The sequence below is a fragment of the Pteropus vampyrus genome, unplaced genomic scaffold (assembly GCF_000151845.1).
Source record: "Pteropus vampyrus isolate Shadow unplaced genomic scaffold, Pvam_2.0 Scaffold79, whole genome shotgun sequence".
Lineage (NCBI taxonomy): Eukaryota > Metazoa > Chordata > Mammalia > Chiroptera > Pteropodidae > Pteropus > Pteropus vampyrus.
Genome location: NW_011888860.1, coordinates 2,115,889 through 2,126,106, shown reverse-complemented (window position 1 = coordinate 2,126,106; position 10,218 = coordinate 2,115,889).

The window sequence follows — 10,218 nt, the reverse complement described above, 5'->3', positions numbered from 1 at the left end:
AGTTTATGCAGTGCTACTTCCCCAAGAGGAATGTAAATTTCTAGTAACCAATCACAATGTGTAAACAATGTGCCTCCTAAATTATACTTTATAAACTGAGCTGTAACTGCTGACAGCCAGTGTCTGACCACTTTTGGTTTTGAAGTCTCTCCGTTCAGTTTGTTTCTTGCTCAAAAAAATATTCACGTCAAGTTAAGTTTTCTAAATTTTATTTTAACACCTCTTTACATTAACGTTATCTCATTCACGGGGTCTAGAAACAATTGAAACTATAGACAACTCAAACTAGCTATACTGTCTTTTTTTATGCATAAATGATAAAAGACAAATGCATTCCCCCCATCCCCACTCCCTTAGACCTCATTAGAAGCCAAGCAAATACAATGTTAAAGAAAAACTACACAGCCATGACTGAGTTTATTCTCCTTGACTGACAGATGGAGCTGAGGTGTAGCTCTGTCACATTCCTAGTCATTTACCTCATCACAATAATCAGCAACGTGAGCACAATTTTGTTAATCAAAAGTGACTCAAGATATCCAGAACTTCTTCCTCATCATCTCACCTTTGTAAATCTCTATTATGCCACTAACATCACTCCTCAGATGCTGTTCATTTCTTATGCAAGAGAAAAACAATTTCCTTTACTGGTTGCTTTTTACAATTCCACTTTTTCATTGCCGCAGTAATCAAAGATTATTATATGCTTACAGTGATGGCTTATGACCACTACATGGCCATCTGCAAGCCCTTGTTACATTGTAACAAAATGTCCAAATATGTCTGCCTCCCTCCCTCTGGTTGCCAGTCCTTATATATATGGCTTTACAAATGGTCTGCAAAGATCATCCCTACGCTTCATCTGTCCTTCTGTGGACCCAGTGAGATCAACAACTTTGACTGTACAAGCTTACCTCTCCTGGTCCTTGCCTGCTCAGAAACCTATGTCAAAGAAATTGCCATGTTTGTGGAGCCGCACTATCTTTTGAAACTTGAATATATTTTACAGGGGATGAAACAAAATGTTGGAATTGTAGGCTTTTAACTCAACTTTCTTCCTTTTATATGTGTAATGAAGAAAGCAGAAGGCATTCTTTTATTAGCGGCAATAATTCTTAGTTGCAATTATGAAGAGTTTGTCCTGTAAAAGGTTTCTTTGCCTTGCGTGCTCTTATTATTTGGACATTATTATTTTTCTAACTTAGATTGACTTTTGCCAGAGGAAGAGCAGAACTGTAATCAAATGTATCTTTTATATCCACATTAACATTTAAAAAATAATTTAGTCTTTCCCATCATTAAGGGAAACTGCGCCTACAAGACAACATGTTTACCCACCACCCTAAAATACCTGAGCCGATTTTCTACAGGTCTTTTTCCATTTCATTTGCTGAAGACTGAAATTCTTCCTCCCTGGTGGGGCTTGGTCTCACTCTCTAAATAGTACTGATTGACCATTTCTTCTTGTTGGAAGCAGAATATTCTTTCTCATTCATCACTAGCTCACTTTTTGTAATAAGGAAAAGAGCTACTTTGAAAAGGAAGTTTTTTTTTTTTTGGATGGTAGCATTCCAATATTCCCAGGACTACCCTCTGAAAAACCTGTAAGTAAGGTTTTCATGGAACCTTTTAGTCCCTCATACTTAGCCTATTCCTTGTGACTAAAGTAGACCCTAAAAGCTGGAAAATTGCTCTTCATTGGCAACTTTCTCCAATAATTGCTGTATTTTTAAATAATAGCACAGTCTTGCAATGCCAAACAGCCAGTAAATGTTAAAGAGGAATAATCATCTTATAATTCAGACTGGTAGGAAACAGTCATTTCTAATTACTTGTCATGAGAGGAGACAATGCAATTAAAGTTTCTGGCTTAGACTAGAGCCTCCACACAGTCACTGTCTCCATGATTCATATTTTTGACTGTCTGAAAAGGCAAAGTCAGCCAGATTGGCCATACACTCATCCAAATTGGCTTTTATCATGATGGAAGACACCTTATGGATGTTTCATTTTTGGTGGGTGTTATTATATAGACTTGGAAAGCTGGTTATTAAAAGCCAAGGCCCTTAGGTCTCAAAGAATTATTAGAGATTATTTCAGAATGAGATTTAGGCACACTTAAATGTGCAGTTGGTGCTTAAGCATCTCAATAAACATCTTTTTTGAGGGCCTGTAATGGTAAGATGCTTAGGATACAAAGATAATTTTGTTGCTCTATTCACAAGACACTTTTCAGTCCTCACCTAACTTGATCTTTGTGATAAAGACAATATTATGAATCACTAAGTTCTATTTTATTTTTCTGGATACACAGGAGGACTGCGTTTTCCAGTTTCCTCTACAGTTATTTTGAAACCTACTTCTGAACAAAACCTCTGCAGGACAGTGATGCGTGTCACTTCTGTGCTAAGGCATAAACAAGCATGTGTGAGCCTTCCATGCTCTCTCTTACTCTGTTATGGTTGTAGAGGCCTTATCTTAAGAAGACAGAGACACAGAATAGAACCATCCTAGACCCTTAGGCCTCTGTTCAGGGTGATGTTCTTCAGAATCCTGTAGCAGGCTGAGTGTGAGGGGGAAATAAACTTGTAGGATAAAGCCATTATAATTTGGGAGGGGGTATTTTTTTTTTTACTGCAGCACCACCTAGCTAATTCTCACTTACAACCTCCTTGAAGGCATCTGACTCTGCCTAACTTCTTCAGATTATGCAATTCAAAGCTCTCCTGATTTTCTTGCTACTTCTTTGGCTTCATCTTCTCACTCTGCCTTTAAGGTTCTTATTCCCTGTCCCTGTCTTTAACAGGCAAAGTTTCTTAACCTAAGTTCTCTTCTCTCATTCCTGTATCAATTACTATATGATGAGGACTCTCAAATCTATATCTCTAGAGCATTCTCCTGCCCTAAATGATAGGCCCCTATACATATCTACCTACCCACTGGATGTCTCGCTTGCATCTCAAGCTCAATCTATTCAAAATTTAACTTAAAAGCTCTTCTTCCTTCAAACCTGTTCCTCCTCCTGTTTTCCTGTCCTTAGTGAATGGTCTCACCATGTATTGTGGCTCTTCTCCAAAGATAGCCCTAATAAACCACATTCCAATCCATATTTATACTCTTGTTTAGACTCTCCCACATTGAATTTTCCTGGCGCTGTGTGCCACTTTAACCAATAGAATGTGGCAGAAGTGAGACATGGCACTGGCAGCTTCCACCTTTGCACTATGGGAGCCTTGACCTGCCGCCTAAGATTTCCAGCTACATTTCTGGAGAGTCCCTATGAAGACAGTAAGGTCCTGAGTCTACATGAAAAGAAAGGAGAAGCCCAACTCTCTCAACATTCCAGCTGAGCCAGTGATTGAAGCCATGTTGGATGTTCTAGCCCAAGCTGCCATCTGACTGCAAACACATGAAAGAGCACAAGCAAAATTAGAAGAACCATCCAGCTGAGCACCATCAACTGACAAAATCATGAGAAATAATAAAACAATTGTTTATTTAGTCACTAAATGTTGAGTGGTTTGTTATATAGCAATATAGAGCATTGAAATTCCATATCCCCAGAAACTTGGAGATCATTTTTCATTTCTCTCCTCTACTTTCACCTCTACTCCCAGCCTCTTTGATTATATCTCCTAAATATTTCTTGAATAGTACTCTCTTTTTTCCTATATGCCATTGCCTACTTCAGATTACCATCATTCTTTTCTCTAGAATTGGATCCATCCTGTAGCAAGAGGGGTCATCTAAAATGCAAATCGGTTTATGGTCTTTGCTGGCCACCTAAAGCCCTACAATGGATTACCATTGTTTTTAGGTTAAAATTCAATCTTTTTAACATTGCTTCTAAATCTGTGCAGGCTCTGGCCCTTGCTAATCTTCTATCCTTATCTTATGTGACTCCATATTTTAATTTCTCCTGTGTGTCACATGGTCTCTTGACTTCTTGTTTTTTTTTTTACTTGTTCTTTCTACCTAAAATATTTTCTCCCCTATCATTCCTTCTTTTTGTCTCTTTTCAAATTCCTATTCATCCTTCAGTTCTCAGTTTAAATATCATTTCCTCCTGGAAGCCTTCTCTGATCTTCCGAGCCTGGATTAGTTTCCTTTGCCAAGTCCTCGCATGTCACTCTTTAATTCTTTCATTTATCAAATTTATATTGAGCTTACTCACCGTATCACCCTTCCCCAGAATAACACTCATTGTCCTGTTCTGTAATTATTTGTTTGTCTAGCACTGCCACTAGCCTGTAGGCTCTTCAAGGAAAATAACCATGTTTATCTCATTCCACTTTGTATCCCTGGTGTTGAGCACATAAAAGATGCTCAACATATATATAATGAATGTGTGAAACTAAACTTAGTCTTGATAGATAGTATAACTCGTGGAAGGAAATTATTATTAAATATGTACTCAGTTATGATAAGGATACCACTTAATAATTTAGTAAATATTTGGCAAGAGAAAAAGTTTATGGTTTATTGGAGACAAAGTACAACTTTCAGTGACAAAGTAAGATCAAAACTCAAGTCCAATTTAATTTTCTGAAATCATAGTTATCCACAAATTGGAAGGCTGTAGTAGAGACCATTCAGTATTAAGCCAGCAGCTTTGATTCTGGATCATTACAAACACTAGGCTAGATAGGAAAGCTAATCCCTAAAAGTCACTACATCGTTTATTTCACAGAAAGCCCTGTAGTGTCTGAGTACTCTGAAAAAAACTTGAATATATTAGCTATAAGAGACGTGGTTCTGGGAATATTTTCACCTTTCATTCTAGAAGACCAAATATGCCTCAAAGATGAGTGGTTTCCAGGGTACTCATACCTAGTAATTGTGGTCACCCCCAGCAATAACTCTGCTCCTGGCTGACTGCCATTAGGTAGCCTGGAAAATGCTAGGTAGACTGGTTTCCTTAAATAGGTTGCTTACCATCTCCAAAGGGTTTCAGATAGCTGTCATTGGCTCTTGGCCTCATTTTGGAGAAATTTCTGCAAAACACCTAGAGTAGCCACCAAAGAATATTGGGGCAAACAAACGAGGAAAGCCCCTGCCATCATGGAATACATATTAATGGTCATCTGCAGCCATTCTTGTTGGCACCACCATTTCTCGTTAAAGAGGTCCTATTATTCATTACAAAGCTCTTCTACTTTTAGCCTAATTTCTTTAGTTCTTTCAACTATTAGGCATTTATGAGAAGCTGCCTCAAGTCCCTTTTGAAAGTATGTTGGATGAAAATAAACATTTCATGTAACCGTTGTTTATTAAATTAAGATGCAGGCTATATTCCAAAGAGTGGTTTCTCTGGTGCTGGGAATATGTGTGAACTTCAATTTTTTATGGTTTCTGAAAAGTGTTTTGCATTGAGAATATTATTTTACAAGAAGTAACAATATAGTAATTAATAGAACACAGAGGTAGAAGGGACCTTAATAATTATTTTTTTAAGCCTGTCATCATACACCTGAGGAAGACCCAGAGAAGATGTGCTTTACTTGATCGCTGATTAGAAATGTAAACATTAGCCACAAGTGAAGTTTTGTTCAATATTTTCAATTAAACGTCAATGATAGCTTATAATAAGGGAAAATTTTGGCTTTCTGGCCATACCTTTTTATACTTTTCCTCCATCTCAAACATGACAAATTGGCTTATCACTGAAGATAAAAGTGTCTGACATCTGTATTTGAACTTGGAGTGTCCATGGTTCTATTGGAGCATTTGAATAAAAGAACTTGGGACCTTGTATTAGTTTGCTAGGGCTGCCATGGCAAAGTACCACAACCTAGGTGCTTTAAAAACCAGAAATTTATTGCTTCACAGTTTTGAGGGCTAGAAGTCTAAGATTAAGATGTTGGCAAGGTTGGCTACTACTTGAGGCACCAAACAAGAATTTGAGTCATCCACATCATGCTTTATGTAAGAGAATTAGCAGAAACTCACCTTGGTGTGCTTTCAAAAGAGGAAATGAAGCAGGCAGCCTTGTTAATTTAGCATATAGACCTGGAATACAGTACAACATCCATCATATCATCAAAATTCAATTAACACTTGGGCCACTGGCCAAATACAAAAAAAGCCAATTCTTTGTCTCTGTCTCTCTTTGTCTCTCTCTCATCTCTGTCTTTTTGGAAGAGTTATTGGAACACCACTAAGGCTTTAATGGTTCTTTAATTATGAGAGCCAATTTGAAAGGGTAGTTTGAATGTTTGGATGACCCCCTATAATAAAAATTAGAATCTGTGCAGTTATTTAATTGCTATTAATTTAAAGCATGCTGGTGCTAGCACTGGTGGGCAGCTAAGGTTATTTTAAGATTTGGCCTCCATTTTAAGGATTTTTTATTCTTATTCTAAAACTCTTTGGATCCTACAAAATCTTATCTTATATAGCAGAGAATGTGTAGCAGTGATTATTTACTCAGCTCAGATACATTCTATTTTTTTTTTTAAATGTTATTTGCTAACACATACCAGACTTCAAACAGGCAAAAGATAAGCCCACAGGTCTGATAACAAGATTTGCTATGTTAAATGCAATCGGGTCTCAAATTTTAAGCAGTTAAATATCTTAATTTATTCTTTGCTTCCTACTATAACATAGTGAGGATAAACTTTGACATGCAGCAGCTCTGCAAAGAGAAGATTTCTCCGATTCGATGTTTCTCCAACCAATTTTTTCCCTTGCAGCTTGATTTTCAAAGAGCCTCACAGTCTTTAAGCAAGGTGGCTGCAATGAGTCTACTTGGAACATTCATGGTCATCTGAAATAAAAGTGCAGTCTAGAAGATAGATACACTAAGACAATCAAATGGGGTTAGTCAACAAGTAGAAATAACTTTTAAATGCTTGCTAACTCTGCTGTTTAGCCTACTGACACCTGCATAGGTTGCTAAAGGGGATCATCTTGGCTCTGAAATAAATAGTATGAATCTCTCTGGATTAAGTACTTCTGTGTCCTCTTATATATGTAATTCATTTTTCTGGTGTTTTGGCCCAGTATTGTCAATTGGAGTTTTGCCTTGTGGCTTGAAGAAGGAAAACGACAGTGATGTGTTTTCCAAAGGACCTATGAGAAACCTGTCTATAGAAGTCCCTCAACCCATGCTTCAATAGATGAATACTAAATATAATAATCTTTTTCCATATCAGTTAGCCTTCCTTCTCTAGGAAGGGTCGACTGAGGATGTGATATGATTTTTAGAAAATCAAAGAAACACAGTATTAGATTTCTAGGGAGAAAACATGGATTTTGATTTGACCACATCTGCCGATTTATTTGGTTTTTAACAAAATTGTGCTGGGACACATGTATTTCCTATTACTTGGTTATTCTGAGGAGTGACTAGACTTTCTTGTTTATGTAGACCCTTTGTAAACAGGAGAGCTGTTGGCCCCTGTGAATAAACGCAACTTTCTAGAATTTCTAAGACGTGGAAGTAACTGTCTTGAGTTAAAAAGAGATATCAAACTTCTTCCTTCTGTTTTTGTTTCCCCCTGAATGAGGGAGTCAGGAGGCTGGTGTTGAGGAAGACTAAATAAGAAGAAAGGTAAACCAATGATATTAAAGGCAGGAAAAGTGTTATTAAGAAAAAAAATATAGAACATATTAAATTGTGATCTTAAAATAAGCATAATATTAATTTTTAAAAACCCAAGAACTACCAGGGATAGAATTGTAAGCACCTATGCTCATTTTATTGTGATTTTATGACCGTGCCATAGCCTAAATTTCAATTAGGAAGCTTTCCATTCCAAGTAACAGAAAAGCCAAATCAGATTGGATTAACGAAATTTGTTTCATGAAAATGCAGTGATATGAGTTCCAGAACTGGTTAGTCTGGAGCTTAGTGATGTCACTGTGGACTCTGTTTCTTCCATCTATTCATCTACATCTATCATGTACAAGGTAGGCTTCACTCTGAGGCTGGGCCCCCTGAGGTTATAAGACATCTGTCATCACAATTAGGTCTACTTACTTTCTCTTTCTTATCTAGACAAAGAGAGAGTGTTTTCCTCAAATAACTAACAAAAGTTCTGAGATTCCTCCCATTAATTGGCTTAAATGGAGGTCATTTGAAATAATATCTATGGCTTCTAGCAATCAAACCTCAACCCTGGAACTGATGGAGGCACTATTCCCATCTAAACAACATGGCCACAGAATCGATGTTGGGAAGGCAAAAGACTTTTCACTATAGATGCTCTGGGAGACAGTGAATTCAAAATTCCTCATTCTGGTTTCTTTTATGACAAGCAGTGAAGGATACTATAGTAACTTTAAAGCTGTTAGAAATTTCACTGCTTTTATTGGAGCCCTTTCTGAGAGATATTAGAGAAAGTGAGATTGTGAGATTATCAAATAGTCTCCTTATTTATGTTACTCATACTTTTCTTCTTTGAATCACATAAAAAGTATACTGATTCACATACTGGTTCAATTTAAAGAGTAAGAAATAATTCTTAAATTCTATATCAGAGGATGAAGATCAATGACACTGAAGCTGGGAACTGCTGCGAATGTTTTACCAAAACCAGAATAGAATCTAATTTAGCTGGTCAAATAGACAACCAATATCAGAATTTACAAACATCCTTTCACTGGCTTTCTGAAAGGCAATACGTTTTTTACTTTATCAGAATAAATTATCTGATAAAACTTTTCCAATACTAACTCATACCAGTTGCCTGTTCTCCTAAATTCAGTGTAAGGTGGTTGTATACTTTCTAATATAGGTTGAGGTCCACCTACCCTCTGGAAATCTTTGCCCATGGTGCAATCAATACTTGAGATCTTTGGCTACAAGTTTTGGAACTTTCTCTCCCGAGGGCTGGGAGAGGGTAAGAGAGAGTAAAGACACATTATTCTTTCCTTTAATATTCAGTTTCTTGACATGCCACAAAAACTTTATTTGAGAGTATTTACTCCTGCACTGAGAAATGAGTAGTTCAATCGTATTCTCTACAGGATTCCTAATGAATGCACTACTTTGCATTGGAAATTTCTTAGGCGTTTAAAGAATGCTAATGAATTCTAGCCATTCCCACAGCTGTCCTGGCCCTTACCTCACATGCACCTCCATTTTCTACTTTTATAATTCTAAATGTAAGAATCCCAGCTTGTTTCTTTGTTGCCATCCTTGTGGTTTGGCATCAAGAATAAAAAAAATGGTCTAAGAATTTAAAAACTATGTCTGCATATTGTTAAGTTACTTATGTGATTTCCCAAATGTAATTGTTCAATCAATGTTTCCCAAAGTGTGTTCTGTGGAATCCAAGTGTCAGAGAATGTTAAGAATAGTCTGCAATAGTTTCTTGATGAAATATATTTAGGAAAACATGGGTTTAATAAATTTAAATGGATGACTAGCTTAGCTCAGGCCCTTAACATGCATTCTATATCTCTAAGAAAAAAAGATATGCAGTGCTTTCCACACATTTTTGGCTATGAAATCTTTTTCTGGAAGAGCATTTCCTATAACATATCTGAGGAATGCAGTTTGGGAATGCTCCTTCCTGCCAAATTACCATTTTTCTGGGAGTCTATTATCTGCTTACCCTTTGTCAACCTTTGCTATAGGATGTTTCTAGGATTCTATTCCATGACAAAATCCAGTAAGATGAACTTTGTCATTTTTTCCAAGGAATAGTAGAATGGAAAAAGGCCCCAAAGCTATTCTCTCAAGAAGAGCAGATCTGATTCAAAATCAGAAGCTTTGATTCATCTTAATTGTATTTCTAAGGGCAGAGGACGTTTGCCATAATCTTTAGCTGGATCCTTTTTCCTATCTTAAAGTACATTCTGCTATATAAATATGAAGTCATAATAAACTTGGAAAATGTAACATTGTAGTTTTAGATGCCTGACGTAAGTTTTATGGAAGCATTTTTTGCAACTCACTTTTAAGGTGAGAATAAACACTGCACACAAAAACTGCAAATGTAGGTAGGGATCTGGTGTCAGCTACAAGTTTGTGTTAAGAGCTGAGCCTGCCTCATGAGAATAGATCTCTAATTATCTGTGTTAAGGGTCTGCAGCTGTAAAGCTCACAGGCCACTCCCAGAGCAGCAACATGGCCACATGATGGCAAGGCTCTGCTAGGACTGAATACCCAGATGAATGATCTCTTTATTCAAACCTAGATTATATTCATTGTAGAATTTTGGTAATCAAATAAATTCTAATAAATTGTCTTATCTGGTGTGGATGTAG